The following is a 15249-nucleotide window of genomic DNA, read 5'->3' as shown; positions in this document are numbered from 1 at the left end:
TTAAAAAAAATTAAGTAAAAATATGATTTCAAATAGTTTTGTTGTATTTTTTTATTAAATTTACGACAATTTTTTATTTGTTTTTGACGCGAATTTTTTTTTCTATTAAATTGAACCATTATTAGTTACTATTTAATATATAAACTAACTATATTCTTACAATTGTGACAAAACAACAAAAAGCTCGAAAACATCAATTATTACATTTATAAGCAGAGCTTTTATTTGTGTATAAATCTTTTTTTAGTCCTCTCCGCCGTATTACGGGATATTAATTTTAAAAAGTATTCTTGAATTCTTTATCTCTCTGTCTAATAAACTACTTAGTGTTATTAGGCTTCAGTTTACGTAAAATGATTGTAGACATTTTTTAGAAGTTAAAACTTCTAAAAAATGTCTACAATCATTTTACGTAAACTTAAGCCACATAAATTTATTTACAAATGTGACAAATAAGTAATGAAAATACGTTAAAATAATAATTCATTAATTCTTTTTATAAATAAAGCCTTACCAAAAGTGACTTGAAGGAGCTGTCATAAGGACGACGATGTGAGAGGTATAAAAATTCACATAATTGTTTTTGTATTCACAATACTTGGTTTTCGACCTGCCAAAGGGTGAGACAACTCATTTGAATACCGAAAACTGGTAAGTGATAGCCCTGGGAGCGACGTTCTAAATTCAAATTCATAAAAAATGTGCTGAGAACGCATTAGAGAGGGTTCTGCGTAATTTCATTAGATAATAATTATGAGACGCCATCATTGTGGTATGGAAAAATGTGATGTATATTCACGTAGTTATTTAGGTTTAATAAGATTTTAGAAGTCATCTTATACATTAACCTGACGGTAAATTTGGTTATATCATTACATATAATTGGTTATAAATGGGTAGAACATAACATGGTAAAAAGCGCTTTATCCGCAAACAAACTGTCTTCAGTTTGGCGGAATATAATTATGTCAAAACCATTTAAGATTTTTTTGTGATAAATAAATTAAAAAAATTATATACTTATATTTTAAAAAGTAATAAATCAAAACCATTTCATCGTTTGAAAAGACAGAATAAACATGGGTTTGACGTGAAAAAAACAAGTCAAGTACCTAATTGTATTAACAAAACACCAAGTGCTTGACTTACGGCCCGATTCGAAGAATGAGAGACCATAACGATAAGTTCTGGTTTAGATAAGTTCTCATGTAGATATCGTTTGTATGTCGTATAATTGACAGAAGCAGCTCGATTCGGGCAACCAATGTCACTTTGACGTTAGAAATATCGTAGATAGATCTTATTGGGATCACAGCTGAATCAAAATAAACGTCAATTTTGACATGTCGTTTTGTCGTTATCGATATTTCCAAGATCTTAAACGAGTCTTAATCATTCTTCGAATCGGGCCGTTAGCTTAGCTTATCCCCTACTAGGAACTAAATATCAAGTCTGCTATTCTGTACATCTAAATCGTTTTATTTCAATTTGTAGCAAAAACTGCGGGAACTCACTTCATAATTGCATAAAACTGCTAACTAGCTCCCTAAAGAACCCTACAATCCGCGCCATTCATAGACACTGCTCGCTTTTTTTTTTTTGCTCAACTTTGTTAGTTCAAAAAGTAGGACATGCATCTCATTATGCTCTTTCATTTTTTTTTTTTGTTAAAAACCGGTAACTCTATGAATAATACTTAATCATTAGTCTTTTTACCGAACGCACCTGGTTATTTTTTTTTATTTCGTTCATTAAATGTTTAGACTAGCGATTTGAATATCTTTGTTCCGTTTTGACCGTGGAGTCAAAAGTTTGTAAGGTTTTTTTTTTTAATAAAAAAAAAACAATTGGCAAGTACGGCTGCAAAACTGGGACAGTTTTTTTGGCAACATTTGGGCGATATTTCATGATAAATGCTCTTTGTTTTTTATAGTTTGTAAATAAATGTTCAAATTCGTGTTTTAAACTTATAAAATGGGGGCTCTTAAGATATGTAGGTATGTTTACAGTAAAATAAATAAAAAAGGTTATTATTGTAACTGAGGTTCTTCCAGAGTACATAGGAGATAAATCATACGACAATTAGAGTCAGACCAAGATAAGTTGGCAGCGATTTTGATAGCCCAGCCTGTGCAAGTGTTAAGTAAAAGTTATAATTTCATAGAAGTATGACGTTTTCAATAACAGTTGCACTGCTTGGGCTGTCAAAACCGATGCCAACTTATCTTGGTCTGACTCTAAACACGGATTACGTGTTCCTCAAAAAACAAACAAACATCGAGTGTGAGAAAAACAGAAAATTGGAACATAACATATTTTTATATTAAAATCTAGATTGTATACATAGAAAATCATATAGCCAGTAATTAATAAGCCCATACTACACGTATACACAATCGCATTGAGCATAGGCCCGATTCGAACTATGATTAAGACACGTTTAAGATCTTGGAAAGATCTTTAACAGATCGATAATTAAATGACATGACAAAATTGACGTTTATTTCGATTCCGCTGTGAACCCAATAAGATCTATCTGTGATATTTCTAACGTCAAAGTGACATTGGTTGCCCGAATCGAGCTGCTTCTGTCAATTATACGGCACACAAACGATATCTAAATAAGAACTTATCTAAACCAGAACTTATCGTTATCGTATTTCATTCTTCGAATCGGGCCGCATCTGTTATCTAAATAAAAAAAACTCCGTTATCAAAGCATGACCAGTAATATATGATCACGCGCCATATTGCGGAATTTCATTGGAACTAAATCTTTAATACTAAACTGAACTGTCACCCTATACATTAGAATAACAGCGCCCTCTTTACAATCATCATTCATTTCTGGTTGGACTGTATAGACGAATAAAAAAAACCTTAACACCTGAGACCTATAAATACACAGTAATTTTATTTTATTTTTTATTTATTTTTTAGTAATGAGCAGTACCTAATTTATTTATTTAAAAAATTGTTATTTTGTAGTAGAAGATTCGCCCTCCGAGGGTTCCGTACTTTTTAGTATTTGTAGCGGCAACAGAAAAACATCATCTGTGAAATTTTCAACTGTGTACCTATCACGGTTCATGAGATACAGCCTGGTGACAGACGGACGGACGGACGGACAGCGGAGTCTTAGTAATAGGGTCCCGTATTACCCTTTGGGTACGGAACCCTAAAGAGTAGACTTGATAAAAATGCACGAACATATCAGTGTACATAAATTCACTCGGTTTAGGTAGTGAATGCTTGAATTTACACTATAAACTTAGTTAAAATTATGAGTTTTAAATACAGAACCGCCTTTTTCGTGTTAAATATGTAAATTTAACCCCACATGGTCAAACAACCTTAGTTAACTTTCGAAATTTATTTTCTTGTATAGTGGAACATCTATAACTCGAACCTCGATAAGGCGAAATCGTTGAAACTGCGAAATAAAATGCTAGTGTCAGACCAAGCTAAGTAATGGCAGATATTTTAATAGCCCAGACGGTGCACGTGTTATTTTAAACGTCAATCTTCTATGAAATTATGAAACACGATGGGCTATCGAAATCGCTGCCATATTAATATATAAAATTATTCTATTATATTATTTTGTTCTGGCTATTCCCTTCCCATCAAAACACAAAACTCAAAAAATTTACTTCTCGTTAACTCGAAAAATTAGACGTATTGTCGTATCACGCCTATATCTTGAAGTTATTTTACTGTCAGACCTCTGTGACTCGAAGAAAACCTAATTGTGTAGGTACTTTATGTATTTATATAATCACAACCTCTCTAATACTATTATTCTATTCGTTTTACCTCTGCACCACTAACTCGAGGTTAACCGGTTAAACCGTTAACCACAAATTGTACTGGTGACCTCGGTAACTACTACCGGTTTAACCGGTTAATCCCGGGTTAGTTATTGGTGCAAGTGGACCTAATAATTTCTTTAAGTCGATACCCAGAAACTCGCTAACACGAATTTTTTCGAGTTTCACTTGAGATTCGTGCTACCGAGGTTCCACTGTATATGTAAAAACACAATGGATTGTCGGGCGTCCGATAAATTGTAAAAAGCATGTCATTAATGAGGAGGAATGAGTAGCGCTTACTAATGAACTTCTTTGTGTAGTTAATTTAATTAAGACTTGTACTCGGGAAATTATCTTTTTTCTTAACATTGCAACGTGGCATAGCAACAACATATTTTAAATTAATTCTTTATAATTATAGGACATTTTTATACTTTATTTTTAAATTATGCAGTTGCAATACATCGTCTTAATATTCCGTTAAAATTTTACTTTGAGTTGACATGATGTCAAGGAAAGCAGAACAAATCGATTTAATTATTTATATAAAAAATACATACCTCATTGTTCGCATTATGTTTCATGTCATATGTTCTAGATTAGATTAGATTTCATTATTTTACGATGAAAATTACATTCGTCAAAAGTATGTTTATCTTCTCATAATGATCGTTAAACATTACATTATGCAAAGAAAAATATGTCAAACAATTTAATATACATACTTAGGGCTTGTGAGACAATGTCCAAGTAAGTGAATAAGCTATTTGCCACTTATCTGACGAATAAAGTCATCGTTGGCGTTTCACAATCTTCAAATAAGCTGAACTGGTAGATACCTTTACAACTTAAGGTAGTTTTATTTGGCAGTTAATTTATTTATTAATCAGCTATCCAATACTTTACTCAGACTTTGTGAAGCAGGCCCTTATTAAATTATGAATATAAGACATATATATATTTATTAAATATGTAATGTACAGCCAGAATCAACCATCAGCCCTATCCATCGTCCATTGGGTATAAAAAGTTAAATTTCCTGATATTAAATGACAATAATATTTATTAAATAATAAATAAATTTTGTTTGAATTGTATGATTATTGCACTTAGATTATATTTGTATTATATATATTTAAGTTAAGCTTCGGTAGGAAGATGCGTACTTAGATAAAAGTTTAATAAAATTTTCCCTCGGCAGTTTCAACTACTTTCCCTAGTAATTTTAATAATTATAATGCTGATAGACCAATCCCAGAGGACAATCGGACCGTGCTCGTCGACGTCACCATCCCTCATGATGAGAATCTCGTGAAAGCCGAGAAGGACAAGTCCAGCAAGTACCTAGACTTGGCTCACGAGATAACCGCCATGTGGGATGTTGACTCGACGGTCATTGTTCCGATAGTCGTGTCAGCGAACGGTCTCATAGCGAAGAAGCTCGACCAACACCTAGAGAGACTCTCGCTTGGTGGCTGGATCAAGGGTCAGATGCAGAAGGCGGTAATATTGGATACGGCGCGTATAGTACGTCGGTTCCTTTCTCTGCGGCCGTGACCACCGGCAGCTTGGACCCTGCCCCGCTGCGGGCGGCACCCTAGGTTAGGTTTTTTATAATGAGTTTATATATTTTTTGTAAGTGTTTTAAATTCATATTATGAATAATCTAACCTAAGATTTTAAATGAATAAAGGATAATAATAACATAAAAATCTTAATAAAAACTTAAATAAATGTTATGTTTAAAAAAATATATTGGTTTACTATCTTTTTATAGGTACTGAATGTCACAGAAAATAAAAAAATACAAAATGTCACAATAGCAGTTATGTTCCTAGAAATATAAAAAGTTTATTCCTAAGTATAAATGGCAAGAATCAATCGAAAATAGGTATAATATGTCGTCATGGATGGGTGGGCTATATGTCAGCAATACTTTAACCATGTTGGGATATATCGCTATGCCATACAAGTACTCGCAAATTGTTTGTCAATTGCACCTACAGAATGGCCAAAAAAATACAGAAAAAACGTTGACAATTTTTTCAAAAAAATACCTTGAAAAAGGCGACTTAGTTTGTCCGAAAAATGTCGCACGAGTGACTAAACATTATACTTCAGTTAAGTTTTTTAATCTACATAACGTAAGTCAAACCGTATTACATCCATTTAGGTAAAAAAAAAGTATTATCTCTACAACATTTATTTATTTATTCTACATATACTATTTAAGTGTGTATGTCATTATTTTTTCTGTATATATTATTTGGTTATATATCGTATTCGATTCATTTTAATTTAATTTCGGTTGACCCTGCACCTTTCTTTCGATTTAGCCCTTGGTTTACTGGTAGAGAAATAAGTCCGCCATTTGTACTTTAATGTATTGTGGAATAATGTTTTTAATAAATAAACGATTCATAGCAAATTCAGGCTTGAAATGCGTTTATAAATAACGCAATAAAACTGTACATTAACCATTTATTATAATACTCTAATTTTTATTTTATTTTTCTTTACTATTTCTATATTATTTTGCTCCGGCTTTTTCCTACGGTTTACACAAGCCTATATCATATTTTTCTTTATATTATTATTTTTGGTGAAACATTTTTCAGTCTGATCATTTTTATATTTTATTGATACGTATGTAAAGGTATTTCCTATATAATATATGTATATGTATTTTTCCAAGTTATATTTTGTCTGTCAGCCTGTCTCTTCAGATCCTTTCTAGCTTCCCGCTGTCCCTTATCCGTCAAAGTACGAAGATGTTTATGCAAATACGCCTTTTAGCTGCGCGCGCGCCGAAGCGCCGGCGCCGGCGCTCAGAAAACGGGTAGTGTCACCGTGCGCGGTAGCTGACATTACCTAAAACAATATAATTATGTACCTATTATGATTTGCTGTAACAAACGACAAATAATAAATTTATTTACTTATTTATTTATTTTGACGACTGGTTTGGCCTAGTGGGTAGTGACCCTGCCTACGAAGCTGATGGTCCCGGGTTCAAATCCTGGTAAGGGCATTTATTCGTGTGATGAGCATGGATATTTGTTCCTGAGTCATGGGTGTTTTCTATGTATTTAAGTATTTATAAATATTTATATATTATATATATCGTTGTTTAAGTACCCTCAACACAAGCCTTATTGAGCTTACTGTGGGACTTAGTCAATTTGTGTAATAATGTCCTATAATATTTATTTATTTTATTTATATTTACGAATTTGCTACACTTTTATTTAAAAAGATATTCTGCACCTTGCCTTCGTATTTAGAGTTAATAAAGAGGCCGGAGGTCTAGTTCGCCGGACGATATCAGCCTGTCAGTTATTTGCAAAAGCTGTTAATCGCGAATGGTAATCAGTGGATCCCTTAACTTGCAACTAAAAACAACATAACACTGAACCTAAATATTAAATAGCCGCTTTTCTCAGACTGCCAGCGTACAGACTCCAGAAAAGTATATATTATACCGTAAAAAACCACACAACTATATAATCCTAAATCTCCCAACTATAATCAATAAGTAACTTAAATATCTTAGTGATAGATTACATTTCAGAAATAAGAAAATTAATTCATAAAAAACCGAAAATAACGTTAATATGGATATTTAATTCGTAATTAATATTTACTAGTGTAAAAATACTAATTTAAAAACTACAATTTCATATAATCATCTCTTAATTATTCTCCGCAAACGTATTTTTGTTATATTATTTTTAACCGACTTCAGGATTTCAAAAGAGGAGGTTATCAATTCGGTTGTATGTTTTTTTTGTAGTTAAGTGTCTGCAACATTATTGACACGAACTTTGTCACTGCATGTGCTAATAACAATACCTTAGCATTTTCATACAAATAACTTTTAATAGGTCCGCAATTACCACACAATAATACACCACACTGCCAATATTTATTTCTCGGGACATACACTAGATGACCATAAACACTATTTATTAGACTACAAAATAAAGCGCCACAAACTTATCCGGAACAGCGGTCAAAATTGGAACTAACCATATTCTATATAAAAAATTGGTCTATCGTAAGACGGTAGCGACACTTGGCAGCGTGAAATAAATATGTCTCGTAAATTGGTTTGACATCCAACACCAGTAGTCTAATAAATTTCTCATACATCTGCTGCTAATTGTCTAAGTTCAAGGTGCGCAAATTGCAAGGAATAATCCATAAAAAATGCCTTTTCTTTTTAATGGCAGGCGTCTTTAAAAACCTGTCACAGCCCTCGCGAAAGGTGTGAAATTTGCAAATTAAAAAAAACTACCGTAAATGTATTAAGTAGAAAGAAGCTTTAAGAAAGTGTTTTAGGGTTGAAAATTGTTTGTGGAATAGATGTCGAGATAATGCACTATTGGAAGGTGAATGATCTTTATGCAAAACGGTTAACCCATTTCTTGACTAGCCCTATAATTAAGGTGATTTGCATATTATTTGATGAATAAATATTTATAAGGAAGTGTAATTTAAGAAGTTCCTTTATGAAACTATTCCTAAAAATGTTCGTTACATTGTGTTATGTTAATGTCTTGCATATTTGAATTTTTAAATTGTCATCTGGTTTTATGCAAATGTGTTTTAAATAATTTTTTGTTCATTGGGCAACGGTTTCGTGCGAAGATGTGTTGCGAAATATTTCCCACGTATTTTTAATTTTGCAAGAACTAGTTTATAGTCAGTTAAGTGATTTTGCAAACCTGTTTATTATCAAGGGATGTTTAATTCGCACGGTCTAGTCTGTTCGTTAAAAAATTCGCCTGAATTTGTATAGGAAAAAATTAGAATAACTCAATTATATTTTGTACATTTGGTTGTTTTAATAGGTACTTCCTGTGACGTTCTTATAAAATTATTATTATTATTGATTCATTGGTAAATAATATCTCACTGTCTACATAAAAATAAGTTGATGCAAAATAAATATATAACAATAAAGAAAATAAAAACATTTGTCATTTAAGTACCTACATTGCGAAATCATAACTAGGTCGAGGTTTTATATACCTATGATTTAAAATATCCTAATGTATTTACAATATAAGTACACAACATACATCATATAATACCATTAAAAAAATTATATGACACCTATTAACACCCCTCATGGTTCGATTCAATATCGATCAGTAATCGAATCGAACGCCACTTGACTTTTATCGATTGAGCCCCCTTTTCCGCTATTGTGCTGATTTGGGTTTACAATAGGCATACAATAGCCATACAATAGTCATAGAATAGTCATACAATGGTATACAGGTAATTGTACTATTCGATTAGGTGTGGGTTTGTTATTTTGACAGCATAATGTTTGATGTTTTTTTTAAATATATATTTTGCGATCTGATTTTAAATATCAAAAGAAATGGGTTTTGAACTCAAATTTAGATATAGCGAAAAAATTACACGTTTAGTATTCATCTTATTCATTTGGTACATGAAAACAAATAAAAAAATATTATAAAAAAAAACAGACAGAAATCAAGTTAGGTAAAAGTGAGATACTCAAAATACCTGCATTTTCTTGCGTTTGGCTAGTGAACTATAATTTCAAATTAATTAAATTAAAATTAATATTTCTTTATTTCAGGCTTGATGCCCAAACCTTTTTTTTTATTTAAATTGATAACAGACCAAAAATTGTAAATGTAAAAATTGCGGAAATAAAATTTTATTTTTATTTTAAAGCCCATCTATAATTAAAACCGACTAAATGGTTTTAAAAAGAAAGGCTCATCAAAAAGTAATTTATCGAACAATTTAATGTAATAAAATAATATCGGCCATAAACAAAAGCTGCATGACATGTATGACGCGCACGCGCACGCAGGTGCGTTGTCTGATGTATGTCACTACAAATCGTGTAGTGATGGATTATGTTATAAATTATAATTGGTGATATATTTGTAGCGGAATTATATGGTTGTTTTCTGTTTTTAAGTGTCCGCGTATTACATTTATTTATTTATTAACACTTTATTGCACAGTAAAAAATGCCCAAAAGGCGAACCTGATGCCAGAGCAGAAGGCATCCTCTACCAGTTAACCTTCGGGCCAAACAGAGAACAAGCAGTAATAGGTTAGATTGTCTTATATGTCGTTATCTATCACCCACATCATAGCCTACTGCTTCGATTTAATCTCCTAGCCAGTGTAATTTTTTCCGACAACATGGTCATATTTCAAACAATTTACACAAAACCTTAACAAGTTATATACCTAAACCTTCCTCAAGAATCACTCTATTGATAAATGAAAGTCGTATGAAAATCCGTTCTGTAGTTTTTAGTTTTGGAGTAGTTTTATAAGATGTAGTGAATTGACGTTTTCCCCTAGACTTGCGAATACTAAGATTTTGGAAAGATGTTTAAAAGATCGATAGCTAAATGACATGTCAAAATTGACGTTTATTTCGATTCCGCTGTTATCCCAATAAGATCTATCTACGATATTTCTAACGTCAAATTGAGGTTGCCCGAATCGATCTGCTTCTGTCAATTATACGACATACAAACGATATCTAAATGAGAACTTATCTAAACCAAAACTTATCGTTATCGTATCTCATGCTTCGAATCGGGCCGTATATCTAATACTTAATCTAACATGCATCAATTCTACTAAAGTAAAACAGAAATTACAAAATGTCATACATTACATGTCATATTGGTTGGCAAGTGACGAAGCCAGTAGTGAGCGACCAAGCTGAGCTACCCATACTAGCGTCTTTTTAGCGTCGGCGTATAGGCGCAATGGAAAATGACGTCTCTGCGCAGTTGCGCCAACGCGGCGTCGGGCAGCGGCCATAGAGTTGACTACACGCCGAAGCTCGGGAGACGCTAGTGGCATTTGCAATGACTATGTGTGGCAGTGTGGTAATTAATGATGATTAATGTTAGATTTCTATGAAAATATGACGTTTATAGATCTCTATTTTTGTCCTGACGGCGAAGGTTTTCTTGTCGTGAATTCTACACCCATGGTTAGAGGGGGGGAGGGGGACGAAACATTGAAAGACATATCCAACGATATCCTATGGGATATGGGGTCAATGCCGTCAATGGTATGCCATTGTCTTCAAGAAAAAAATGAAAACCATTTTAGAATACTACTCCCGGACCATTTTGGACCCGGGTAAGTCCTTAAACTACGTCCAAAAGAGAGGTATGGACACTGTTAATGTCAACTTGCTTTGTGTGGTCGGGCACAATACAGCGGATGTTGTTCCAGATACTAGACCCTACTCATAGTGTTGTGTTCCTGTCGATGCGTATGGTTGCCTGATTCAACGAGGGTCCGGTGTGTTAGGGTCAGCAACGTATACACGTTGCACCTCTACATACGTAACACCTCTGGAGTTGTGGGCGTCCATTGGCTACGGAGACTGCTTACCATCAAGCGGGCCGTACGCTTGTTTGCTACCAACGTCGTATAATTTTTTTGTCAGAATTTGATAAAATTTGGAATAGGCGAAGTCTAGACGTTCAATAATTACTGTGATCATTATTAAATACTGAAGGATTACAATCTCCCATTCTGATCACGTAACAAGGCTATGTACATGTGTTAACATATATATGTGTCGGTTGCCTTTTCTTTGTATTTAGGTATACCGGGTGTGCCCAATAACGCGAGCAAAAATTTAAACTATAGGCTGTGTACTCCTCAAACTAACCAACATTAACTCAGTAACTTTTAAAAACAACTTATATTTTGTTTTTTAGCACACTTTAAGGTTTATTCTAAAACGCAATGTATTGCGAATTTTGTTATGTTTTGATAATCACATCATAATATTTAAAAGACGCTGAACAAATGACGGTTAGTTTGAGGAGTAGGCCTACAGCAGAAGCCACCAATTAGTACAATAAATACTGTGATCCATCAATGTGGTAAATAATGAAGGATACCAACACATTCTGATCACGTAACAACGTACACGTGCAATATTTACCACATCAGTACTGTAACGTGTTTTGTAGAGTTCAGTCGTCGGTCTCCAAGTCCATAGCTGTCGCGATGCGTACTGACATATCGCAGTATTTACTGTACTACGAGTACACACAGTCTAGCATATTGACGTATCACAATATTTATCACAAAGTGAGATCCGGAATCCAGAGATCTAGATTATAAATGTAGATAAATATTGATCCGTCAATATACTAGACTAAACGATAAATAGATATCACGAATCACAATATATTTGATAAAAATCTATAAATGACACAGTAGGTATTCTACGACCGGTCTGGCCTAGTAGTGACTCTATCTATGAAGGCGATGCTCCTGCTATTTGTTCCTGATTGATTGTCATGGTTGTTTTCTATGTATTTATATATATATATCGTTGTCTGATTACCCACAACACAAGCCTTCTTGTACTTACCGTGGGACTTAGTCAATTTGTATAAAAATGTCTTATACCTTCTGTTATTTATTATATTATTTTTTTACGTGTAGGCTTCGCCATATAGAGTTCCTAATATGTGCAATATAAGCGTAATTTAACTGTATCCTCGTGCCGCCCAATGCATTACGATGTACTTACAGTCAAAAGATTTAATTTATAATTGGTGACCCATTTCGTACCTTGTCACAGACCTCATAACCCCACCGCGCCGCTTTTAATTAGTGTTTATTTTTATTTGTTGTTGTAGGTGTCACTAACATAGATTTATAAGTTTTGCTGTGCTATGTGCTAACACTTATATGGATTGTATAATTCGAATTAAAAATATTGAATTGAATTGAATAATATTGTCACTGTAACAAGGTACGAAATGGGTCACAAAATTAATCTTTTCATTTTGTAGACTCAGTGTTGGAATGTCCTTCAAACAAAGAAAGCTGCTTTATAATTGTTTCTTAAAATTTTCGAACAATTGAAATTCAACACAATTAAATAAAACAAGATTCAAAGTCAAACTTTCTCAGCTGTAAATTGTATGGGCGGCACAAGGGTATATGAAGAAACAAACACTTACAAACTCTCCCCAAAGTTACAAAAACGTATGGTATTTTCATAACTAAGTAAATACATAAAATGTATAAAAATATATAACATTTACGAGTAGGTACATATATTTTCTTGACCCAAATTGGAACTTCTTATTTATTCCGCCCAGAATGAAGAGCTCTTAAAACTTACCAAAATGAAAATATGATTAGAGATAAAAACTAAATCAAAATAATAATTTGGCAAAAAATCATTTTTTGTACAAGCTTTTATCGCTGACTGTACTTTTCTTTCCACGGGCAACTAATACTCATCGAATCAATTCTAAAAACCCCGAACACTATTAGGTTGCGTTGTTTCATCACAGAGTTACTATGGCCACCTCCTGTCTCCATCATCAGATCAGCTCGATGGTGCCATAATATTGCATTGTCACCTGACTTAAATGTGTGCAAATTTTCAGCTTCATCGGAAACCGGGAAGTGGGTCAAATTTAACTTCCAAGATTTGACCCATACATAGAGTACATTGTAAGTTAATAAAAAGCTTGTAAAAATCAACCCTATTACGTTTATTAAAATATTATTGACAATATAAGTAGGTATGGCATCATATATTCGTTTTTTTAGCCTTCCAAAACAGGTAAACAATCTTTATATGACTTTTTATAAATCAGTGACTATTACTTATGAAAACAAAATAATACAGTGTATCATATATGATTCATACTCGTAACAGGACAGGATATTTTGCCGTGACTTAATTTTCAAAGGTGTTTTTCAATTAAAAAGATACATCGATTTCGCTTACCGTCTTTCTAATACCAGAAAACGAACTAAAGAGGAGATCTCAGTTACTCCCGGATTATGTACCTAATTATTGTTTCATCTCTTTGTCCGCCATCTTTATGCTGGCCACAAAGTAATAGGACAATTATTTCTTAAAATCCACCCAAGCATGCACACAGAATTATCAACTGACCGACCAATTATACCCACAATGCTTCAAAGAGCTTTGTTATCAAAATTGGAAAACGCAAATATCTGGTAGGTACCTAAAAACGAGGGTGAGCTTTTTTTCCAATCCTTAGTATACACCCCTCCATATGAAACATTGCCCCACAATACGAACCCCACATCTGCGTTCGTAAACATTTTTTTCTTTGCGCGCGACCGGGATAGATGCAGTGCCAGTCAAAATGTGTACTTAAATGCATAAGTAGGAAAGAGATGGATGTAAAGAATAAGTTGCGAGGATAAAGAAAGCTCAGGTATGGATAAGGGTGTAGGGAAAAAAAGGGATACGACGGTGCCACCCTCAGGGGTGGTTGGCGACGTAGTTCGCGGCGTTCGCGCTAGATGGCGGCGGGGTGTTATTCAATTGTGAGTTTGGGTAATGATGATGGATTGTATGGGTAAGTTTATGGTATGCTGTTTTGAGAAACAGGGGTAGAATTTTAAGCGTTTTTTTTATAATAGGCGCTTGAGGTTTAAAACGTTTTGTATTTTGCTAGGAAAACGTTAAATGCATAACTGAAAAAATCGTAATACTTTTTCTTTATAAAAATCACGCTATTGGTATGTAGTAAATAACAAAAGGGATAGCAAATTCTTCAGTTAGACAAAGATAATTATCTGAATTTTTAAATAAGTATCTATTTCAATTAGAGTTATATTATTTATGATGTTGCTTACTGCTTACACTTTCCAATTAGACTTTTCCAATAAGATGATTTATTTAAAAAAAGTGTGTAATATAGCCATATAAAAATTATTACCTAAGCTTAGAGTGCTCACTCTATACATAAGGTAAATAATACGTTGTATGAGAGGTATGGTAAAGTGTATTTTTAATAAGTATACAACTTGCTTAAAACTTTATACTTATTAAATATTAAGCTTAAATTTTATTACTTATAAGTTCTCGCAAAGCTCGCCGCAAACTTGTTATAAATGTGATTTTACTTATGTATGGAGGGAATCCTATTTTTTTCTTTACGCCTGTATACTAACAACTTGGTCTAAGTTTAAAAAAAAATAAAAACCGACACCGAAACTCGCACTTGCTAAAACTTCCACCGCCCATTGTATGACGTTACATCTGGGATCTTTTAATTAGTGCATCTCTACTTCAGACGTAGTCTGTTTTAAGCCTTTCCTTTTGAATTTGAGTCTTAATTCCAAAGGAATTAAGTCTTAATTACTTTGTCTTGCAAGTACTCAATTTTTATTTTTATGGGTTATTTTAATTTGAACATTATTTGTATAGCGATAGTGTTGATTGTTACAAGGGTACGTCTTCGGAAGTGCTAATGAGACGAGCCCTTGACGTTGAGCTTAACGACGAAATGACGTAGATATAATTATATGAGAAGGGTTTTTAAAAAAGAAGGGTTTTTTGTTTTACTCTTGCATTACTTCAGTCAGGTGAAGTATATTTAAATTACTATAC

This window comes from Cydia pomonella, chromosome 12, assembly GCF_033807575.1.
Source record: "Cydia pomonella isolate Wapato2018A chromosome 12, ilCydPomo1, whole genome shotgun sequence".
Classification (NCBI taxonomy): domain Eukaryota; kingdom Metazoa; phylum Arthropoda; class Insecta; order Lepidoptera; family Tortricidae; genus Cydia; species Cydia pomonella.
Note: the sequence above shows the minus strand (reverse complement) of the source record.